Source organism: Triturus cristatus, chromosome 1_1 (assembly GCF_964204655.1).
Source record: "Triturus cristatus chromosome 1_1, aTriCri1.1, whole genome shotgun sequence".
Taxonomy (NCBI): domain Eukaryota; kingdom Metazoa; phylum Chordata; class Amphibia; order Caudata; family Salamandridae; genus Triturus; species Triturus cristatus.
This window is the reverse complement of record NC_140579.1, coordinates 1,123,881,231-1,123,906,072: the sequence shown is the minus strand read 5'-3', so window position 1 is coordinate 1,123,906,072 and position 24,842 is coordinate 1,123,881,231.

The window sequence follows — 24,842 nt, the reverse complement described above, 5'->3', positions numbered from 1 at the left end:
CTAAAGCTTTTCTGCAGAGCCCGCCCCGGGCGCTTCCAAGTATCAATGCAGCTACTTTTAATGGGTTTCTCCTACTGCAGGCACGACGTGCTTTCCTCGCCATGCGCTTTCACTTTCAAGCAGCCCTGGACAATGAGGCCACTTCTGTGAAGTGAAATAGGTCTCGCATTTACAAGAGTTTGAGCTATTGCCATTGTAAAGGACAATAGCTTAAACTCTCGTAAATGCGAGACCGATTGCATTGTAAATGCTTGTTATATTCTTTCTGGAGATCTACATAGATGTCCCCCTTATCTGGGAGATAGTGGTGTCTCCAACAGCGTTCGGCCGGTCATAACATACGTATCTTATTTTTTAATTCGTCAGAGACCAGCGTTGAGATTGCCGCTGCCCGCGTCCCACGCAGTGGGACATCAGCAGGGCAGCTCTCTAGTGGCCGCCCGTCGCAGCCTTCCCCCTCCCCCTTCTTCTGCCTCGCGAGTGAGGCCGCGCCCAGGGAGGAGATCTCCCAATGAGTGTGTAGGTGGAGGCGGGCCGTCAGGGGGGGCGAGGCTAGCCCCCCCCCCCTACATAGGCGTCCCTCTCGCCCAGTTCCTCCTCTGCTTCCTGCGCGCCGCTCATGCCCGGACACGCGTATTCGAGAGGTCCGTCGTCCTCGCGGTCGCCGTCCTCGTGTGCGCGAGATGTCCTCCCGTTCGCCTTGCGGTGTGTCGTCGTCGGGTCCGGCTGTTTGCGGTGAGTACGGGCCACTGCCGAGTGCTGCCTTCCTCACTCTTGGTGCTCTGAGTTGAGTGTTTGCGTCGTGACTGTAACGCACGGTCCGGCTGCTGACTGACTCGGTGATACACTCAGTGCCGGTTACTCACCTCCACCTCATCCCAAGGCAAGGTCCTCACACCTGGGCGTGGCGGTGTGTGCTTAACGCCTTCAGGGTTCTCACTGACTGCACCTCGCGCCGGGGCACGCAGACCTGAGCCGGAAGAAGGTCCGTGCATGATATGTGCCTGGCGACAACTGAGCGCGCGCTCTGGGAGTGTTTCTCACAAGTGGGGGGGGGGGGGGCTGATCCTCGGGGTATAGAGCTCATTCGGGCGCACATCATACAAGGGTAGCGACTTCACACAGATGCATATCTCATCCGTTTCAGTGGTTGTTTCGGCCTCACTCGCTGACTGGTTTGCCAGCCTTCGTAGGAGCGCAGCGCAGCCCGCCTTACCCCCCCTCCCCCCACCTGGTCTCTGCTGTTTTATGCGGTAAATACGGGGATGCAGAGTTGCGATGCCACTGAGTTTTTCCCTGTTCCCTATGCCCTGCGCACCGATTCTGGCACACTAGGCTGCGGGCCTGAGTTACGCGCCCGAGCCTTCTTTGCCGCACTTCTCTCAGTCACATCTTGCGTAGCACGTCGTCTCAAGTGTATCAATGTATCTATAATTGGTCCAAAACTCAACAGGACAACAAAACTGAGGCATGCAGTCACTAATCTACCAGAAATTGTGTTGGTTAGTAAATAATGATACATCCAAGCAAAGCTTTGTGTGGTCGTTCCCTGTGATTTTAAATGTATTTTAAACCTGCATTTCACACTGCTCGCTGATTTTAATTGGTCTAAACCCTGGCTCTTATTTGTTTGCTATGTCCCTTACCTCCTAATCTTTTGTTTACGGGAGATTTATCAAGGGTGTTTCTCCTTTCAGGGCCCGCTCTGAATTTGAATGTGCCCTGAATTTGAATTGTTGTTATTTTCTGTAGCGACACTGCAGAATTCAACATGGCGCAGTAGATCGAAATTCTAACAGCACTAATTCAGGAAAGATGGTGTTTAATTTTGTATTATGGTGTAATGATTGTGTTTTTAGCTCCCGCTTCAGGGATCTTTATGTAAATTCCAGGTCATACTTTTGAAACGAAGCAGGCCGTTCCGGACTTCCATGCTTCTGAGGTAGATAAAAGAAATTATTTTGCACCTTTACGTGTAACATGTTTTGTATTGCGATGTTTGGTGTGGGCACAAATTTCTCATCATTCCTAGTTTCGTAACTTTGAGTGGAGGATAACACGCTGATTGTGTATTTTTTCCATTGTCCGAGGTATCCCAATTCAAAACGTCTGCTGTATATACCTGCGAGCTTGCGTCGCGTATCACTTAGGGTTTGGATCCAGGGGGGGGGCGCGCGGCTGTTGCGGGCTCACGGCAAGCGGAAGGTGATGCGGGGCCGCCCTTGTAGTTGTGGTTGTTTGGGCGCGTTTGCCAGCGGCGTGTGAGGTTGTCGCGGGATTTGTGTGAATCTCTGGAGATATCTTGGGGGGCCCCGGTAGTCCCCTCCCCCCCCCCCCAACAGTATTAGAAATGGTATTAGAAATGCGGTTGGGTAGGAGAGTGTGTATGGCATTTTAGGACACAGGCAGAAGAGACAGGGCTTCCTCTTTACAGTATACCCTGTCCTCCATCGTAGTCAATGAACACATGTATAAATGGAGAATTGACTGATGTGCGAGATTTGAGGCACTTTCTTCTCCCTTGTGAACTCTCTACCTAGTGAAGCGCACACTGGCAGATCATGAAGTATTGGGATCACCATCTTGACCTCGACGCTGACTTTGAGGGCGCAGTTGACTTCGCCATAATGCAGGAGTTACAAGCACACCTATCAGTCGTCTCCCCGGCGGACACGCGTGATGTCTTTGCGCCGTCTCCCGGACACACTGCGGTCTCTCCCCCGCTGTACCTGGTGGTCTCGCGTCGGCCGGCGCGGTTTCTTCACTCCCCCCGCTTGATACGCGGTGTTTGCGGCACACTCTCGGGCTGCATGTTTCCGGGCCAGGGGGTCATCGGCATGCGCGGTGAGTTTTGGGTGGGCAGGGAAGTTCTTTTGGGTCTTGTTGGGCTAAGAGCATTGGTGATTGTATTGCGGGCGCCATGTTTTAGGATGATTACTGCGCCAGTGTGAAAAGGAAGAGCGGCTTCCTTCATAATGCCCTGCCCCGCCGCATGTGTGAGATCGCGGGTTCAACCGCTCGTTCGCCTTGGGCAGCTTGTCGTCGGTCGTGTCTGCCGCGTGCCCGGCATGGCGTTCATTTTCCGGTGAGTGGGGCCTCTGGGGGCCGGTTGTCACTGATACTGTGGTTCCTGTATCAGCGCTGTTAGGGCATATCAGCGCTATGTAGCGCGCAGTTGCTTTGTGCCTGTCAGGCAAGTCTTGGCCGCATCCCCGTGTCGGGCAGTTGCTGGGCCTTCTGTCTGGCTTTTGTGTTGGAGCGAGGCCGGGGGACAGGGAAGTGGCGGTGCGGGGTGCCTGAGAACAGGAATGGCCTCAGTGTTTGTGCGGTTGCGGGCTTTGCACTGCTGTGGATTCACGGCCGTCGGATGTGTTATTGGTTATGTTCCTGGGGAAGGATCAGCAGTGTGTACAGTTGAGGTTTTGATTTCGGTGAAGTTAGTGGAGAGACACGCCGAAACGTCTACACCGAATATTCTATCACCCGCACTCGAGGAGGTTTTCAGCCCTGCTTTTAGACCCGCAAATGGCGCTGAGGAAGGGGGTCTTAGTGGGTAGGATTCAATGTGTTCCGGCCAGCAGGTTGACCGCGGGTGAAAACATTAGCTATCTGGGCGAGTACTGCAGGGCTGCCTACGCTTAATCAATAATGCACTCAATTTCGTGGAGACACAGAGCAGAACGGCCTGAGCGTCGGACTTCGAAGCTAAGGAACCCGGTTCGAATCTTGGCTCCGAAGCTCAAGCATCCTGTATTTCTGGGCATATCACGTAATCTGTGCCTAAAAGTTAACATACCCGCTTGTAAAACGCGGGTGCTCAAGTAATGGGGTCTAACACATTGGGTGGCGACGTTAAGTGGTTGCGTAAATTGTGCAAGCGATGCCGGGCTATGCGATGGCGCAGACGTTGAAGGCACGGGGAGAAGCTCGTGGCCTCCGCACGAACAAACAAAGTCTGGAAAGTCTACGGGGCTGCTTTCCGGTCGCAGTCTCCTCGGGAGGCATGGGTTCAATCCTACTGCAGACAGTCCTGGGTTTACTCTACTTTACTGCTTGGGAAACATGATCATCGGTTTGATCTGGCCCAATTAAGCACTGCTTATGTGGTGCTGTGGCTCAGTAGGTTGAAGCGCCTGTCTAGTAAACAGGAGGAACTGAGTTCGATCTTAGCGGTGCCTTCATGCTGTGAGCGCGTTCCTGGGGAGCTCAGCAGATGCCATTCTTATAACACAGTCATCATTGTGGGTACCGCAAACATTCGCTTCCGCGTGGGCTCACCTGCTACCGATACCACGTCATATGATATTGATCCCTACTGTTTTAATTTAAATATGCGCGCGTGCGAAGCACTCCGCCGCCTGTGGGTCGAGTTTGCGCTATATGGGTGCTTTGCAGGTGTGGTTTCCAGTTTGTGGGTGGCGCCGCTGCACGAGGGCAGTTTGTTTCGGTTTGTTGTGCCCAGGTCGCTTGGCTCTCTGTTGCCTACTGGTGCAATCTAAATATGGCGCGCGTGTAAAGCACGCTGCTGCCTGCGGGTCGATTTCGCGCAATATGGGTCGTGTCTCGGGTTTGACGCTGAGCATCCGGTGATTGCGAGCAAAGCGCCCTATCTACCCCTGCCCAACAAGGGCTGGCATGTGCAAGGCAACCATTCTCGCTTTGCCTCGACGCGTGATGGTTCGCGCTTTACAGGTACGATTTTGCTAGTTATGGGCGTGGCGCCGCCACACGAGGGCAGTTTTGCTCGGTTCGTTGGGCCCAGGCCGCGCGGCTCCGCGTTACCTACTGGTGTAATTCAAATATGGCGCGCGTGTAAAGCACTCCGCTGCCTGCGGGTCGAGTCGCACCATATGGGTTCGTGTCTCAGGAATGACGCTGAGCATCCTGTGGTTCTGCAAAGCACCCTACCTACCTCTGCCTAACAAGGGCTGGCAGTGCAAGGCAATCGCTCTCCCCTTTTCCCCGACGCGTGATTGTTCGCGTTTTTTCAGGTGTGGTTTCTACTTTTGTGCGTGGCACCGCTGCACGAGGGCAGTTTGTCTCGGTTTGTTGTGCCCGGGTGTATGCACACCTCTCGCGGGGCACAGGGTCTAAGTGCACGCGGTTCAGTGGTACTACATTATTTAGATACGGTGCCATGGGATACGTGCAAGTACGATTGGTGGTCTGTAAACGCGAGCGATCGCGACGCAGCCTCATGGGTGGGGCACAGGCCATGCGGCGCAAATGCGTCTTTGGGTTACCAACTATGTGGATGCTGGTGTATTTACTCGCATTGTTTATCCTTCCTGGAGAAAGACCCAGAGTTTATATAGTGGAGGTTTTGACTTCGGTGTAGTTAGTGCATGGGCTAAATATTCCACGCTGCAAAGAACGTGTGCCAAGTAGATATCATGTAATAGTTCAGCAGGTTACTGTGTCAAAGGAGGCATCCTTTTGTTACTTGCAATGTATATCTTAAAGCCCTAGTAGTCAACAATGAGCTACGAACAATCACCCTAGAGCTGCATACACACCACTAAGCATACATTATTAGAACATTGATTAGTGTTTAAAAGGGTTAATTTGGCTAGACCCGATTGAACTTGTGCTTCTCCACACCAAGCAGCCTTAAACTACACTGCCTGCCAGTAGGGATGACATGAGTCTCCTACACTTTAGCCCTTTGGCTCGGGTAACCTTTCCTATACACTGAGTCATATGCATATGATTGATTGGCTCGGCGGTTTTTTGTGTGAGATGCAAAGTTCACGGACACCCTACACGGGTAGGAGTAGCGCTATCTGACTAATTAAATGCATCTTAGAGTGTGGTTATGGAAACTTGGTCAACTGTTAAAGGGGGCTAGTGAGTGAATCTGTGGTGGAGGCGGCATTGGGGGGGCGCCAACAACATTCTTGCACAGGGCACCACCATCGCCGCTCCGCGAGAGCTCTACAACGCTTTTAGGGGCGTGCTGAATTACATTAATCATAACCAGCATAGCGCAGGATACAAACCAAATTATTTCCGGCAACTAAGCATAATTTTCTAGGGATACCCAATGAAACTTGTTTATCGGGCAGAAAATAACAGACTTCAAACTTTACGTACTGTAACTTATGCTTTCCATGCACAACTAGCTAGTGCATGGCCCATTACTAGATGCTGGAGAGGGCTAGGCCCGAAGTCTCAGCGCCTTATCAATATGCAGTGATTCTGGAAAAATCACTTAATCTCCCCGTGCCTAATAAGAAATGAGTGTGTACCTGGTGTAGCGTTATTTGGTGCGCAGGTAAAGCGCGCAACCACTCGATACCTTACGGGTCGTGCAGCACTACCATAAACTGCAAATTTAACTTGAAGGCTGTTTCATTCCTGAAAGCCGTGAACCAGATGCCACCATCACTGAAGTAGGCCTGGCTGATAGTGATAAAGATAGTCACATGAGATCAAATATTGGTTAAATATTTGGATTCGGAATACTGATTTATTATGGTGAGTTCCACGGTTAGGCCAAAAGATGCTGCTGCCTTATTTTTTTTTTTAGCCGTGCTATTCGGAACCAGCCGGTGTAATGTTTTCTTCAACTCACAGTCATAGTGGCAGCTTAGTCCATACAGGAAAGCCAGCAGCCTGAGAACAGCTGGGTAAGGTTTCTCTCAAATCAGTCATAGTGGCAGCTTGGTGTATATAGGAAAGTCAGCAGCCTGTGATGTGTTGAGGCAATTTGTAGGCCTGGGTTTGTGTGTCATACATAACATCTTGAAGGTATTTCGTGAGTTCCACCCTTAAGTTACCTATAGCACAGCAACACCGGTATAACAAGGACTGTAGACAATCCTATTGACCCCTTTCCAGCAGCAATAAAGTCCGAAAGCTAGCTTCTATTCAACAAGCGAGGCAATTGGATATGCTGTCCCAGTGGAGAGCAAGAAAAGATTGGGATGGACAGCGGGACTAGTATAAGACTCTATCGTCCTATTTAATGGAATTTAATTCGCAAGTAGAAAGGCTAAAACTTAGTAAGTGCCTAATTCACATATGCCTTGTTACCAATGCCATATTTCCCAGCCTGAGAAACAGATTTAGGTGCTGCTCTTCCCGCTCAGCCTTTCTTGGAGCCAAGGAGTTGGGAAACATTCACAAATTTGGGTCCTCGAGCTGAGAGATGTATTCTTCGGCAGCTCAGTCAGTCATATAAAAGGCGTCCGATTAGCAGTGGCGTTAAAAATGTTTTGCCCAGCCGAGAAATCATGCAATCCTCGCAGTAGCAACTCAGGAACCATGACGCTATCAATACATCACCTTTGTAGATGGAGTGGAAATTAAAACCTTCGTGCTAGGATATGAAGGGAAGCGATGGATTGAGGAATTCAGCTATGGTTCAGTTCTGGCTCCATATGCAGGCGTTAGATCTTCCCATAATTACGTTAGGATGATCTGCTGTGGCATCGCTCAGAAGGTTAGGAACACCAGTCACGTCTAAGCTTACGGCAGTGGGGCCCAAAGACATCCTTTGTTCGTCTGCCCTGGGCTTCTGAGTAATGTTGCAAATTAATGCCGTCTTTTACGGGTTACAAAACAGGACCCCTAATTTAGCCCATTATAAGCTGGCTCGCAGGGGCAGGGCACATATAACAGCAAAGGGAGGAAGGGGGGGGCTCTGGCAGCGACGGTAGCCTCCCCAGAGCTGTGGCGGAGTTACAGGGCGATCTGGAGGCAGACGGGTACAGTAAGGGTACCTCTGCGACAGGCGGTACAGTAAGGGTACCCGAGCCAAGGTCCACGAGCCGAAGGGGGTTCTGGGAAGACCGCGACGGCGCCCCGTTAGTCCTTCGGGCGGTTGGGGGGCCTGACCAACCGGGGGTGTGCCACAACACGCTCCGCCCCTGTCAGAAGGGGCGGGAGTAGGAGACAGATCACGTGACCCAGTGGATGATCTGAAAATAAATATGTGCCGCACTGCCGGGCATCGACCCACCGTGCGTGCTGGCTCACCAGGCGGGCGGAGCAGCGAGGGGCTGCTTGCCCTGGATCGCCCGTAAGATAACCCATTTATCGTCATACTTATGTTGTATGAAATAAACCTGCAGCAGTTCTTCACCCACAATGAAATTGTCAGTGTAATCCTTGGGTGACGTCTGTGCATGCGTGTTGAATGAAGCGGATGACGGTGTGGTCACTATGCCACTGCCCGCGTCCCACGCAGTGGGACATCAGCAGGGCAGCTCTCTAGTGGCCGCCCGTCGCAGCCTTCCCCCTCCCCCTTCTTCTGCCTCGCGAGTGAGGCCGCGCCCAGGGAGGAGATCTCCCAATGAGTGTGTAGGTGGAGGCGGGCCGTCAGGGGGGGCGAGGCTAGCCCCCCCCTACATAGGCGTCCCTCTCGCCCAGTTCCTCCTCTGCTTCCTGCGCGCCGCTCATGCCCGGACACGCGTATTCCCACCCTTTCCGCTGACCCTGCGTGGCAGAGACAGCGCGTTATTGGAATGTTTTAATGTTTTTCTTTTGCGTTGCAGGCGGAGTTACAGGGCGATCTGGAGGCAGACGGGTACAGTAAGGGTACCTCTGCGACAGGCGGTACAGTAAGGGTACCCCTGTCCGGCACAGTAAGGGTGCCCGAGCCAAGGTCCACGAGCCGAAGGGGGTTCTGGGAAGACCGCGACGGCGCCCCGTTAGTCCTTCGGGCGGCTGGGGGGCCTGACCAACCGGGGGTGTGCCACAACACGCTCCGCCCCTGTCAGAAGGGGCGGGAGTAGGAGACAGATCACGTGACCCAGTGGATGATCTGAAAATAAATATGTGCCACACTGCCGGGCATCGACCCACCGTGCGTGCTGGCTCACCAGGCGGGCGGAGCAGCGAGGGGCTGCTTGCCCTGGATCGCCCGTAAGATAACCCATTTATCGTCATACTTATGTTGTATGAAATAAACCTGCAGCAGTTCTTCACCCACAATGAAATTGTCAGTGTAATCCTTGGGTGACGTCTGTGCATGCGTGTTGAATGAAGCGGATGACGGTGTGGTCACTAGAGAGCAGCCGCTACTCAATGGACTAGCGAAACTTGAGCCCCCCCTGCAAAGAGCCAGGAGCCCCCCATGCTCTGGACACAGCCAGGAGCTATCAGGCCAGGGGCCCGCCACCCGTGCAGAGTGCTGGGAGGGGGCTCTGGAGCTTAGCCCCCCGCACAAACAGCAGGGGCTCTTGTTACGTCACAGACGCAACTTCGATTACTGTGAGTGCTTAGCAGACACTGGGACACTTATTAAACCGTGACAGTCCCGGGAAATCCAGGATGTCTGTGCGCCCTAGTGAGAGCGTACCAAAGAAGGGGGGAAGAGTGAACGAAACAGCAATAAATGACAGATATTCAGAAAATCTGAGAAACGCTTTAAGGCAGCTTCATGTCAATGTGCGGAGCTTTATAGAGCGCATGAAAAAAATATATCAAGCTTCTTTTTTCCCCCTCTCCACCGGACCCCCCCCTTCTCTCAGTTTTGTTTTCTACTTACATTTCCAGCCACTCGAAGATGGTGCTGTGGGCTGTATGCTTGACCTGGGAGTCCAGATGTCTCGGAGCCTATGGCTATGGAAGTGATATCAGTGGTTAGCAGCCATCGCTTCGAGAAAAGACGAGAAATGCCCAGCGTGGGTGGGATCAGGGGCACAGTGGGGGAGTGTTGGGCTTCCCTAGGGATGTGGGAGTGAGGGATTGAGCTCACTTTGTTGAATGTGTGTCGCGAGTACAAAAAACAGGGTGATGTTCTCACCTTATGTATGGACTGGCAGCCGCCAAAATGCTCTTGGGCACCGGAATCTCCTGTCCCTCCAGAACTAGGTAATGGTCGCAGAACAAGGCGTCCCCGCGGAAGGAGCTGAGGGATCGCAGCAGCTTCACTGCATGCTGGGGGTCCGTAAGCACTGACACCACGTCCGAAATCACCGGGAAGTATGGCTATATGGCGTGGGAAGGGAGTCGGGCCAGCAAGAGGGGATGGAGCCCCCGGCAATATGCGGTGTGTGCGGAACAGGAGTCTCTTTCCTAATGTGTCATACAGTAGAGAAGCCACACTCTGACACTACCATATCCCTCCCTCTGTCCTGCCTTCTCACAAATTGAATTGCTGTTTCTAACTCCACCCATGACACAGTCCCACCTTTTCGCTCTAAGAACAACCCATTCTTATGTTTAACCCTGCCTCCCTTGCACCATCTCAGAAACAAGCTGTTAGATCGTTATGCCTGACTCTAAGATGTCTCTTACTCAAGACACAGCTCCGCCAAATGTGCATCAACCAGCTCATGCCCTTTGATTCATGAAGCATGGGACTCCGGAAAAACGACTTTTTAAATGACCAGATATAACCACTCTTATTAAATTTTTAAAGAGAGGGTAGTAGTGTTCCCAAATGGGAAAGAACCTGCACGTCAATAAAGGAGTAAGTACACAGAGAAAAGTCAACGGCGTGAAACAGTAAAAAAGAAAATTGTTATATATCTAACAGGGTGCTTGGCTAGCTGAAAGCACCCACCACCCAAGAGTGCTTGTTAGGCAGATATGGAAAACAACCTGTCAATTAGACATGAAAAACAGAAGCTAATGCAGCACATCCACAAATCCTGTAAGAAGATCCAGCTAAATGACAAATAATGGGGACCTTTCGTTGTTCAAAATCAAATGAGCATTTTCATACATCAAAAGGTCATGTGTGATAGTCCAAGAACCCAAAAAATTTTATGAAAGGTCCACGTGATGTCAGTAGAGGATGTTCTTCTTATTTCTTAGAAAAATTAATATCCAAGACAGAGCACATCCAACACGTGTTTCGTCAGTACTACAGACTTTCTCAAGGCTGTAAACATAAACATATTCAACATCAATAAAATCATTAAACAAATAGAGTAAATTCTTATTACATCCAGCCAAGAAGGCATGTGTTATAAAACAACAGACTGATTTAGTCCCACTACTATCAAGAGACCCAAAACAGAGTATTGAGACACCAACACGTGTCAAAGAAAAAAACTCTCCAGAAGAGTGTGAGGAAACAGAAAAAGATTTTCGTGAAGCACCAAACACATTCAGGGAAAGCCACATACCCCAAAACCCGAGTACCACATCAGATATTATTGGAAAAAAGGAGTGTGAAAACGCAAGATAAGTGAACGCACCAAGGAAAAAGTCCCTATTATACAAATGCAGATCTCCATGTGTAAAGAGGTGAGCCCTAATCATATAGTAACAAATGAATACTAAACAAGGAAACCAAGCAACACCATAGCTGTGGATGACGCAAGGTAACGTACCTAATAATTGAAAGTATAAATGATGGAGTCCAATGTCAAGTATAGAGAAATAAGTACATAGTAGTTAAAAGTCCACACCATGTAAATGGCTAAAGTCAGGGAAATCTAATAAGAAAAAAGAAATATAAACAAGACGATGTAAATGAATGCTGTCAATAGTCAACAACGTCCTCCGTGTTCAACTTGAGCAACACAGGGACCTCTCAGAAGACTTGTATCCAGTCCCAATAATATCTAAAAACTGGTGAAGCAGCAAACCGCTAATTAGAGTAGAGCTATGTACTGTTCAAAAAATGTGTAGAGAGCAGGTGTAAACCCCTATAAACTGCCCCAGACCATATCCACACAGTGAAGCAAAGTGTGGAGGACCCGAATAAAATAAACAAGTCGTTGCCCACAAAAGAAGAAACCGTATTGTATGAACAGAACTTCAAAATATCCTAAGCACATGTCGCTATGCATAAGACAGTCCAGTATTCAGCATACGGAACCAGAATGGTCTCAATGTAAACTGTGCCCACCCACGATAGTGTCAAGGTTATCAAAACACCCAAAACACGGATGTGCAAAATGAATAGCATATTTATAACTAGAGTTGCACCGGGCTGCCTAAAAAATATAGCTGGAATCACTGCACCCAAATATCCAATAGAAATAATGCTAAGTTCCCTGGCCATGTCGGACGGCACTCACCTTAAGAGTAAAGAAAAAACGTGACCAAAAGTAAGGTCAACCGGTATACAATACAATAATAATGCATCCATATCTGTAAAAAATAGCAAAAATGGAAAGTCAAAACCCGGTGAGTATAACGTCTAAACAGTAATTCATAATTGAGGGCCGCGCAAAGACTCACCATTAGTAATTACAAGGCGTCCTCCGAGTCACCGCGCATGATAACGCTCACCGGTAGAGAGAAGTGCCGGTCAATAACGCCATCTTAAAAAGGCACTCCTGCCGATAGCAGTCACATGGTTGCAAACGGACGTGCAACCAGGAAGTAAAAATAGAAAACGGACTAATGTAACCCAGCGGGCACCATCTTGTAGTGTAAAATAGCTGCAAAAGTCCCAAATAAACGATCACGCAAAATAAAAGCAAAAAAGCGTGATATCCCAAAGCATCTCATGAATAATTGTAAAATTCCAGATAAAAAATATAACGCAGGTGAGACCTAATGTTATTATTGAAGTCCAGACTGTCCCTCGGGCTGAGTGGTCGCTCCCCAGTGCCTCCCTGCTTCAGTCGGTATCGTTGCTTGGCTGCCTATCTGCTCATTTAAATCATTATTGCTGCCTGCTGTGTGCCTGGTTGCCGCGCTGAACAATTTGCATTTCTGTACTGCTAAAGCGCCGCTTTTTCAGCATTTGCGCATTTCCGCTGGGCTCCCCCCTCCGCCTCCATTTTGCCTGTGTTGTTGTTGTTGTTGTGCTCATCTCTAGCCCGCCCCGCCTCCCAGCTGAGACGCCCTCGCCCCTCCCCCTCCGCTATCCATATATGACAGTAGTTCCCGCGCGCAGCGTCCGCGCCCAACCCGCGCCGAAGGTGCGCCAAAGGTAAGCCCGTCTACGCCCGTCCGCGCCTGGACCGCGCCCAGCGCCAGTCCCCCTGCCCCTCGCACTGCCCAGCCCTCCCGCATTACCTACGATGCCGCCTCCCTCCTAGCCCTCGACCCCGGTCGCGCCCCCAACTGCGTCCAAGCCGCTCCTGGACACACCCATGGACCTTTCTCTTGCTACTCCTGCAAATTCATCGGCACCGACAACATCTCCGCTACTACCACACCACAGATTCCCGACCCCAACCACCTACAATGCATCCTTCTCAACACCCGATCTGTCCACAGACACGCCATTGACCTATGGAATCTACTAGACACCACCTCCCCGGACATCGCCTTCCTAACGGAAACATGGATGAACGCTTCCTCCGCCCCAGACATCACCATTGCCATCCCTGAAGACTATAAGATCACTCGCAAAGACCGTACCAGCCACACAGGAGGAGGAATCGCTATCGTCCATAAGAAATCAATCCGCATCTCAACCAGCTATGACGCCAACCTCGCCAACTCCGAACACCTTCACTTCCAGATCCACATCGACCCCAAGACCACACTCAGAGGCACCCTCCTCTACAGACCACCAGGACCCCGCGCAAAATTCAGTGAAGACATCACGGACTTCATCACTCCACTCGCGCTCCCCTCCAAAGAATACATCCTTCTGGGAGACCTCAACTTTCACCTTGAAAAGATCAACGACCACAACACCACCACCCTCCTGGACAACCTCGCCAACCTCGGACTTAAACAACTGGTCACTTCCCCCACCCACATCGCAGGTCACACACTCGACCCCATCTTCTCCTCCAGCAATCATGTCTCCTTCAGCCACACTACGGATCTCCTCTGGACTGACCACAGCTGCGTTCACTTCACCTACAACAAGCCCAAACCCACCAACCACCTCCAACCGACTCTGCAAAGAAACTGGAACAAAATCACCTCCGACCAGATCTCCTCATCGCTCCTTCTAAACACCCCAGCCCACTCCTCGGACCCAAACCTAGCCGCCGCCAACTTCACCCGATGGCTATCCAACACCGCAGACACCTTAGCACCACTGAAAAAACGTCAAAGCAAACCTGGCAACAAGAAGGCCTCATGGTTCAACGATGATCTTAAGAAGTCCAAGAAACTCTGCCGCACCCTTGAAAAAGCGTGGAAAAAAGACCCAACCACCAGCACCAAGGACGCCTTCAAAAACGCCACCCGCACTCACCACCAACTAATCCGAAAGGCCAAGAAAACAGCATTCAAGGACCGACTCGACAACAACGCCCACAACAGCAAGGAACTTTTCAACATCGTCAAGGAGTTTTCCAATCCCTCGGCCAACTCCAACGACATCACCGCCTCTCAAGCCCTCTGCGACTCCCTAGCCTCATTCTTCCACAACAAGATTGCAGACATCCACAACAGCTTCGACAACCATCCCGGGGCCCAACCCACCCAACCACATGCTGAACACTCTCCCCCCGCGAACACCCTTAACGACTGGAACCCAATCTCCACTGAGGACACCATCCGCCTAATGAACTCCATCCACTCAGGATCCCCCACAGACCCATGCCCTCACCACATCTTCAACAAAGCAGACTCCGTCATAGCACCGCACCTCCGAGACGTCATCAACTGCTCCTTCAACTCCGCCACCTTTCCGGAAACCTGGAAACACGCTGAACTCACCGCCCTTCTGAAAAAACCCACAGCGGACCCCACCGAACTCAAAAATTACCGCCCCATCTCGCTCCTTCCATTCCCGGCCAAAGTAATCGAGAAAGCTGTCAACAACCAGCTCACCGCTTTCCTCGAAGCCAACAAATCCCTCGACTCCTCACAATCTGGCTTCCGAGCAAAACACAGCACTGAGACCGCCCTTATCGCAGCAACAGACGACATTCGAACCCTACTGGACAATGGAGACACAGTCGCCCTCATCCTCCTCGACCTCTCTGCTGCTTTCGACACAGTCTGCCACAGCACCCTGTTACAACGCCTCAATAACATCGGAATAAAAGGAAAAGCACTTGAATGGATCACCTCTTTCCTCACCGGAAGAACCCAGAGAGTCCGTCTTCCACCATTCAAGTCCGAGGCCACCGAAGTCATCTGTGGCGTACCACAAGGATCCTCTCTCAGCCCCACCCTCTTCAACGTATACATGAGCCCCCTCGCGACCATCGCCCGCCAACACAACCTCAACATCATCTCTTACGCGGATGACACTCAACTGATCCTTTCTCTCACCAAGGACCCCAGCACCGCCAAAACTAACCTACACGAAGGAATGAAAGAAGTTGCTGAATGGATGAAACATAGCCGTCTGAAACTGAACTCAGATAAAACAGAAGTCCTCATCCTAGGTACATCCCCCTCTGCATGGGACGACTCATGGTGGCCGGTAGCCCTTGGAAAAGCACCCATCCCGACAGACCACGCACGGAACCTAGGCGTTATCCTGGATTCTTCACTCTCAATGAACAGACAAGTCAGCGCCGTATCTTCATCTTGCTTCAACATTCTTCGCATGCTCAAAAAAACATTTAGATGGATCCCCACCGAAACCAGGAAAACAGTCACCCATGCTCTAGTCACGAGCCGACTGGACTACGGAAACACCCTCTACGCAGGCACTACCGCTAAACTCCAAAAGAAACTCCAACGAATCCAAAACGCCTCAGCCAGAATCATATTAGACATCCCACGCAACGAACACATCTCTGGTCACCTGAAAGACCTCCACTGGCTACCCGTCAATAAGAGAATCACTTTCCGACTGCTAACCCACGCACACAAATCACTCTACGACATCGGACCAGAATGCCTCAACTCAAGACTGTCCTTCTACACCCCCTCCCGCCAATTACGTTCCTCCAGCCAAGCCCTCGCCACCGTACCTCGCATCAACAAGACCACCATGGGAGGCAGATCCTTCTCTTACCTGGCTGCTAAAACATGGAACTCACTCCCCACTCACCTTCGCCTTACCCAGAACCACCTAGCTTTCAGAAAGCAACTTAAAACGTGGATTTTTGACAAGTAATCCTCCCCCCCCCCCTCCTTAGCGCCTTGAGACCCTCTGGGTATGTAGTGCGCTTTATAAATTCTCTGACTTGACTTGACTTGACTTGACTGTCAACACTAATCTCAACTTTATCTCATATGCCCCCTGTACTCCCTTTTCGTGGCTTTAGGATGGCACGTGGTTTGCTGCTCTCCCTTAAAACTTCAAATGTAATAACCCTTCCTGTCGATCGATCAAATATCCTAAAGAAAATTGTTGTAGGGTCCAGTTGGGTTTTGGGGTATGTGGCTTTCCCTGAATGTGTTTGGTGCTTCACGAAAATCTTCCTCACACTCTTCTGGAGAGTTTTTTTCTTTGACACGTGTTGGTGTCTCAATACTCTGTTTTGGGTCTCTTGATAGTAGTGAGACTAAATCAGTCTGTTGTTTTGTGACACGTGCCTTCTTGGCTGGATGTAATAAGAATTTACTCTATTTGTTTAATGACTTTATTGATGTTGAATATGTTTATGTTTACAGCCTTGAGAAAATCTGTAGTACTGACAAGGACTGACGAAACACGTGTTGGCTGTGCTCTGTCTTAGATATTAATTTTTCTAAGAAATAAAATGAACATCCTCTACTAACATCACGTGGACCTTTCATCATATTTTGTTGGATCTTGGACTGTCACACATGACTTTTTGATGTATGAAAATGTTCATTTGATTTTGAATGACGAAAGGATCCCTATTATATGTCATTTAGTTGAACCTTCTTACAGGATTTGTGGATGTGCTGCATTAGCTTCTGTTATTAGTTCATTAACTTTTGTAATTCACAGCTTGTAACTCATTTCGACAACTGCTGCAATTAAGTCGACCAGGTTGGTAAAGCAGACAAGCGCTCGCCAGGCATCTGCTGTTTATTTTTGCATCTCGCTTTCACTTTAAAGTGAAAGCGAGATTCAAAAATAAACACGAGGTGCCCTGTCTGCTTTTTTGTCCGGCCCAATCAAAGAGCTGGACTGGCGCGTGCAAGGCAGCGTGACAAAGCTTCTGATAAGAAACTTCGTCACTACAGCCGTAATGCAGGCGAGCCAGTCCGGGTGGGCCGGTCCTTTGGCAGAGGGTAGGGGTGTTGGCCACAGGTCAGACCCAGCGACCAACCCCTGCAGGTTGCCAAAAGCAAATCTAGCATCTTTCAACAGAAATTAGCAATAATTTTAATCAAACGTATATTTAAAAAATGACAAAAATATTTACTAAAGGTTTTTTGAACTACATGTCTGTGACTCTTTCTTTTTACACAGTTTTTATTATTCCATTTCGGGGATGAAAAATGGGAAAATTAATAGTCAGAGACATATTTCTTCTTTAAGAATAATAAAACAAAATATGTATAGATATATATCTCTGTGCTACCTTTAAACATTTTACACCCCACGCAATGGTAAAAATAACCACATCAAAGCCTTGTATTTTATGTGAGACATCTGCAACACATACAATACAACAAGCACTGAGTCTGTGTGTGTGTGTGTGTGTGTGTGTATATATATATTAACTGAAAAAACCATAGGTTTCAGGAACGTTATAGTTAGTTGGACATTTCACTCGTACAAAACCATAGAAATTCCGGCGTTATAGTTAGTTCAGCTAACTATAACTCGCACCCCCGCAATGCACTGCTGATGACGTCACATATTACATCATTCATGACATGGTCAGTGACATCACTGATGACATCTCAAATGACATCACTGATGACATCACTGATGACATCATCCAGTGACTGTGTGTTTCTGTAAAGCTGTATTGAGGAATGAGTGGGTGTATAAGTGTCTGTATGGAGGATTTAGTAGGTACATGACTGACTATATAAGTGAGTGATTAAATGTGTCTTACTGAATGCATGGGTTAGTGACTAAAGTGTGTGAAAGTCTGTATCCGTCTGTCAGTTGTTGTGTAAGCTGCTGCATGGGTTGGTGAGTGGCTGCATGAGTATCTATATGGGTTATTGATTGCTTGCCTGAGTATTTGTATGGCTGCCTGAGTGTGTGTGTGGGTAGGGGGGAGGTGTGTGACTGTGCATAGATGTGTGAGTGGTTGATTCAGTAGGTTTATGGGTTCAAGACTGCATGCGGAGACAGCTGTATGGGTGGGTGAGTGTGTGCATGGGTGTGTTGGTGAGTGAATGGATGTCTCAGTGGTACATGTGCAAGTAACTACATATGTAAAAGGCAGTTTGAGAAGGTGGCCTTATATATGCTGTCCACTAGTTCTAGTGGGCACCTTGTGTCAGTCCAATCAACCCCTTATGGTGATAGGTTAAAGACAACCTTTATTGAAAGCTATCCTAGTGGTAGCTATGGAGAGCAGCCTTCAGGCTAAGTCTTGAAGGAATGTAAAGCAGCTTGTTTTACCAGTCTATAATCTCTTGAATTATCAAATGAAAGGACAACCACACCAGGTACATATTTAAAATATAAGTATTTAGGTTAACACACACCCCTCTAGTCTCTTTACGAGACTGGAGTTCGAAGTACTTAAGTTACAAGACAGCAATCATCAGTAAAAGAACAAATACACGTTTGGGCCCTAGGGGCGTACCAAACCATATACCAAAAAAGTGGTATAAGAACCACGACTGGAACAGGCACTAGGCCTATTGCCTCTAGAATCGCTGGGACCCCAAGGAACCACCCAAGGTAGTGACACAGGGGACCCACGGGGACTGTATGCAGTGTGCAAACACTACCGCGGGTTCCTATTATCTTCTATGGGCAATGTCGCGGTTGGAAATTTAAAAGATTAGGGACACTTCTAATTGAGTCTGGACCAAACCCTTTTGGACTTAAGAAGTTCTAGGGCTAGCACCCACGTGAGCACCAGAGTACTCGAGTTACCTCACCCAGGGAAGCTGGGCGCATAGGTGTCTTTTGGTGTCGGGTCCCGTCGTGTCGTCGATTTCAATGGAAGCCTGCAAAGAACTGCTGCTACCGTGAAGAGGAGAAGTGTCCAAAGAGATCCAAGCCTGGATCTAGGATGTAAGGAACCTGAAAGCAGAGGGGACAGAGTATGGGTCACTAGCCAGTGACCGAGGGCAAGATAGACCAATGCCCACAGATGTCGGGTGCTTCAGGTGAGTTGATGGGTGTCTTGACTCTTCAGCCACGAGGTCCAGGAGGTGTCGACGAAGTCCACAAGCCGGATTTGAGCTGTCCCACGAAGTCTGTCGAGTGCTGCGGTGTCGGCGACCAGAAAGGACCCAACAAGCCTTGGCAAAGGCAAGTCACTGGAATTTAGAGAAAGGACGGCGGTGCAGACCAGCAAGGTCTGAGGGACTCACCCAGCGAGGGTAAGTCGGGGCACATCTTGAGCAACCTGGTAAGCCCAATCAGAAAAGGAGTCACCTTTGTGGAGACCTGCTAGCCAACGGGCTAGTGATCGCAAAGGAACCTCGAGCGGTCGCACTTGAAGCTGGCCCACGGGTCACTCGTGGAGTGGAGGCCAACAATCTTCAGTGTAGGAGGTGCTCAAGGCTGGGGCTACTCGGAGCCCAAAGCACAACTTCAAGGAGGACCAGGAAGATAGTGTTGCTGCAAAAGTTCACGGTGTCAAGGGGTCACAGTTCCACGTCACCCACGATAGCCACGGGCCTCAGCCTTGCTGTGGACTCAGGGTAGCCTCGGGGAAGTCTGGAAATCCACCTCTGGGGATGCAGAGACTTCGGCATCGGTGGGAGCTTCAGAATTGCAGACCGGTCAGTAGCTTCTTTGGTGCCTGCCAAGCAGGGGTCACTCCTTGACCCCAAGGGAGATCTCTTCAGTCTTCTAGTCAGGATAGAACGTCGAAGGTCCAGGATGTACATTGCAGAGTTTCGTCCAGGGTAATCTAAAGTCCTAGGGACTGGATTCCTATACTTATAGTAAGTTTAGGGGATGGACTAACTCTAAGGCCCCACCTATGGGTGGGCCAGGAAAGAGGGGTGGTTACACCCATTTCCTTTGTCCAGTTTCACGCCAGAGCAGGGGCAGGTAGCCCCTGCAACCAGTTTGAACTGGAGTATGCACAGGGACACCAAGTGTGCACCCAGTGCAGGACTTCAAAGCACCAGAGAGTGCTCCCGCCCAGCCCCAATGCACATAAGCCTGTCTGGGGAGGTGGGGACACCTCCCCTCGACAGGAAACCTATTGTTCAGACCTCCCCGGCCGGAGTTTCGGTCAGCAGCAGGAGGCCAGACCCGTGTTTGTGGCAGAGGCATCCATTTTGTGATGCCAGGGCTCAGGAAAGTCCTACCGGGTTTAGCCAGTGTGAACATGTCTCTCCCTCTAGAAGGGTTGAATGCTACCCCCGCCGACAGAATTGGCGGGGGGGGGGGGTAAGTATTCCAAAGCGTTTGACACCAAACACGACATGTTTTGATGCAGCCATCCCAAAGTTAGCATTTACCGCGAGGTTATAATGCACTTAAGAATATATGGTATGGCTGTATCACAGAACAGCCATAAGGAAGTATTTCCAAAAGCTGCAGAGGGGCTCAGCTCAGGCTTGGGCACTCTCTCACACAAAACCAAGCACTCTGCCTTCAGGATTGTCAAGGCCTGCCATAGGAGTGGCTTATAGGTTTATATGTGTCTGTATAGGGTAGTGATATAGGTAGCCTATATCACAGTAAGGGTTGCAAGCACACCCTTACCCAGGCTGCAGTAGCAGACCTGTGGTGCCATTTTGGAGTGCTTCCCAGGGGTGGCATAATATATACTGCAGCCCCTGGTAGGCCTCTGAGGTACCTATGCCCTAGGTACATAGTATACCATATACTAGGGGCTTATAAGGCACTCCAGAATCCAATTAGATATGTACCTAATGTACATGGAAACCATTTTAGAGAGGAAGCAGCTAGGCTGTGGTCCTGATTAGCAGGGCCACAGCCAGACTAAGGTAGAAAAACAGTGAAACACCAGCAAAAAGTGGGGGTACCCATGTGAAGCAAATCCTACTCTCCTATAGGCAGTATATGTGAGTGATGGTGTATATAAATAACTATATGTGAGAGTCAGTAATTGTGAGATTGGCTGCATGGATGAGTGTGTATTTGTATCAGTGATTCTATAAGAGAGTAATTATGCGTTAGTATCTGTACGAATAAGTGAGGTTGTGTCTGTATAACTGCTAAGGGGAGTAAATGTAAGTATGATTGATTCTTTGCATGACTGACTAAGTGTGTGAGTAACTGGAAATGTGGCAGTGTGTGAGTGTCTGTATAGGTGTATGAGTGCATATGATAGTGCTGTATTGATGAGTGACTGCATGTATGAGTGGCTGTATGGGTGAATGAGTGGATGTGTGTGTAGACCTAGGAATCAGTCAGTGCGTATTTAGTAACTGGTATTGATGTGTCTATTTTTTCAAAAATGGTAGTCTGTATTTTAGAGTGGGTGTATCAAAGGTCATATTCAGGTGTGAGGAGGTGCATCAGATTTTCACGTGGATGATGTCATCAGTGATGTCATTTGAGATGTCATCATTGATGTCATCGGTGATGTCACTGACCATGTCATGAATGATGTAATATGTGACGTCATCAGCAGTGCATTGCGGGGGCGCGAGATATAGTTAGCTGAACTAACTATAACGCCGGAATTTCTATGGTTTTGTACGAGTGAAATGTCCAACTAACTATAACGTTCCTGAAACCTATGGTTTTTTAAGTTAATTTCTATGGTTTTTTAAATGCTAATTTCTAACTATAATGTGCCTGAAACCTATGGTTTTTCCAGTGAATTTCATAGGTTTTTTAAATGAAAATGTGTAAGTCTAATGTACCTCAATCCTATGTTTATTTTATATAAATATATATATATATATATATATTATCTACTGGCGGTCGCCAGTAGATAGTTATAGTTAGGACCGAGTTCCCATAGGAAATCTGAAAATTCTATTTTGAATAACTTTGGCGCCGGTTGACTTATCTTCGTGAAATTTTCAAAACTAATGGGGCGCTCTGCTCAGCTCCTACCCCGAAAGTCTTGGGGTGATTCGTCAAGCGGGGGCCGAGAAAAAAGGGGGGTCCCAAAACGGTTTTCCCCATGCATTTTCCCATAGGACCTTTAATCGAAGGTACAGCCCGAACGGCTGAACAGAATTACTTGAAATTTGGCAAAGAGGTAGTCCTCAGGTCAGGCATGTGCCTTTTGCATATATGGTGTAAATCCGTTCAGTAGTTCCTGAGAACATCAAAAGTAAAATCACATATATATCTGGGCGGAGCCTAACCACACATCTCATCGTGAGATCTGATTGGCTGTCAGCACTTCATCCAAGAAGTGTTGGCAGCCATCTTGGGACCAATATACATGATAGCACCTCATTAAAAAGCATTGCAGTTAATAGAAGGTTTTAAGACTTTAGTTACATTATAAATCATTTGTTGATGGTACCATACTCATTTTAGGAATTGTGGTGTGTTCGAAGGTGATTTTACCATGTAAAAAAGCCTTCTGCTGTGATATCATGAATCATGTTTGAGAGAAAACAATTTTCTCATGCTTTTCCCGCAGAGGTTTGGAAGGTGATCTATAAGCTAAACTGAGAGCATATTTTCTGTAAATTCTCATTATCTTTCTCAGTCATGTGAGAATGAAGTCTGACATTCTCAGTAAAACATGTACATTCAACAAGGGCAGAGACTGTCAGTTGATTCCTTTGTGTTCTACTGCAGCTTCCCAGAGTGTTCTAAAGAACAACTAGAGCGCTAACAGTCCTACTTATGACAAACGTATAGCACACCTGAAGCCATCTTGGTTGGCATAAAGTGGTAACTCTTAAACCATTTAATTTAAAAAGGAACAAAATGAGGGGGTTCATTTTGCCATAGAAAGTATGATTAGTGCTGCAGAAAGAAAAATGGGGGCACATTTTGAGTGACTTCTCAAATCCTCTTCTATTTCATTAAAAAATTCTGACATGCAGACTGAAACATGCACTTTCAATACCAGCAGCAGACTTCCCTAGTGAGCAGTAGCTTTACTACAGTGATCTAATAAGCAACTAGAGTGCTAACATTCTGAATTTATGGCAAATCTGTGACACATCTGAATGCCTTCTTGATGGAATCAAAGTAAAAAACTGAAAGTATTTCCTACTGAGGAGACTGTAGTAAATGAGGAAATTAGGAAACATCATAACAAATAAGTCTCCCAAAATGGCCACCAGAGACAAAAGAGCCCAAATATAGCCCAAATATCACCCAGATGTAGCCCAAGTATAGCCCAATGACAGAATGTCCCAGAGTGTTCTGACGAACAACTAGAGCGCTAACAGTCTTACTTATGACAAAAGTATGGCACACCTGAAGCCATCTTGATTGGAATAAAGTGGTAACACTTAAAACATTTATTTATAAAGGGACAAAATGAGGGGGTTCATTTTGCCATAGAAATTATGATTAGTGCTGTAGAACGAAAAATTAGGGCACATTTTGACTTCTCAAATCCTCTTCTATTTCATAAAAAAATTCTGACATGCAGACTGAAACATGCGCTTTGAATACCAGCAGCAGACTTCCCTGGTGAGCAGTAGCTTTACCACAGTGATCTAATGAGCAACTAGAGTGCTAACATTCAGAATTTATAGCAAATGTGTGACACATCTGAATGCCTTCTTGATGGAACCAAAGTAAAAAACTGAAAGTATTTCCTACTGAGGAGACTGCAGGAAATTAGGAAACTTCGTAACAAATAAATCTCCCAAGATGGCCACCAGAGACAAAAGAGCCCAAATGTAGCCCAAATATCACCCAGATGTAGCCCAAGTATAGCCCAATGACAGAATGTCCCAGAGTGTTCTAACGAACAACTAGAGCGCTAACAGTCTTACTTATGACAAAAGTATGGCACACCTGAAGCCATCTTGATTGGAATAAAGTGGTAACACTTAAAGCATTTAATTTACAAAGGAACAAAATGAAGGGGTTCATTTTGCCATAGAAATTATGATTAGTTCTGCAGAAACAAAAATTAGGGCACATTTTGACTTCTCAAATCGTTTTCTATTTCATAAAACAATTCTGACATGCAGACTGAAACATGCACTTTGAATACCAGCAGCAGACTTCCCTGGTGAGCAGTAGTTTTACTACAGTGATCTAATGAGCAACTAGAATGCTAACATTCAGAATTTATGGCAAATGTGTGACACATCTGAATGCCTTCTTGATTGAACCAAAATAAAAAACTGAAACTATTCCCACTGAGGAGACTGCAGTAAATGAGGAAATTAGGAAACTTCATAACAAATAAGTCTCCCAAGATGGCCACCAGAGACAAAAGAGCCCAAATGTAGCCCAAATATCACCCACATGTAGCCCAATGACAGAAGTGTGCAAAACACTTATTTTTTTAGTATTTGCAGTTTTATATAGTGCAGACTTGTCAGGTATTGGAGTGCTTTACATGAGCATTGGTTACATGACACAAGACCAAATTCATTTTGGTTGTAGACATGGGGAGATTAAGTGATTTGACTAGAATCACAGAATTTTGAGCTGAAGCAGAAACTCCAACCTGGTTCCCCAGTTGCAAAGTCTGCAGCTCTGGAAGTAACACCACATCCTCTCCCCTAGGTGCAACATTTAATCAAGTGGTCAACTGGATAAAAAAACATAAAGAATACAAATAATGTAGAAGTTCTTTGTCGCTATTTGAAAACTCAGAAAATATGTCCTCATTTTTGTTTTTTAGAGCACTAACCATAATTTTGATGCAAATAAGACCCTCTCATATACGTAATTTCTAAAGGAAATACTCTAGGTATTACAGTTTTGATTACATCAAGATGACGTCAGGCGTTCCACACTTTTGTAATAAATATAGAATGTTAGCAATCTAGTTGTTCATTGGGATACTGTTGAGAGGCAGATGCCAGGGGCACGGACTCTGAAAATTGAAGGCAGGTAGGAGAGTGCAGAGGCAACAATT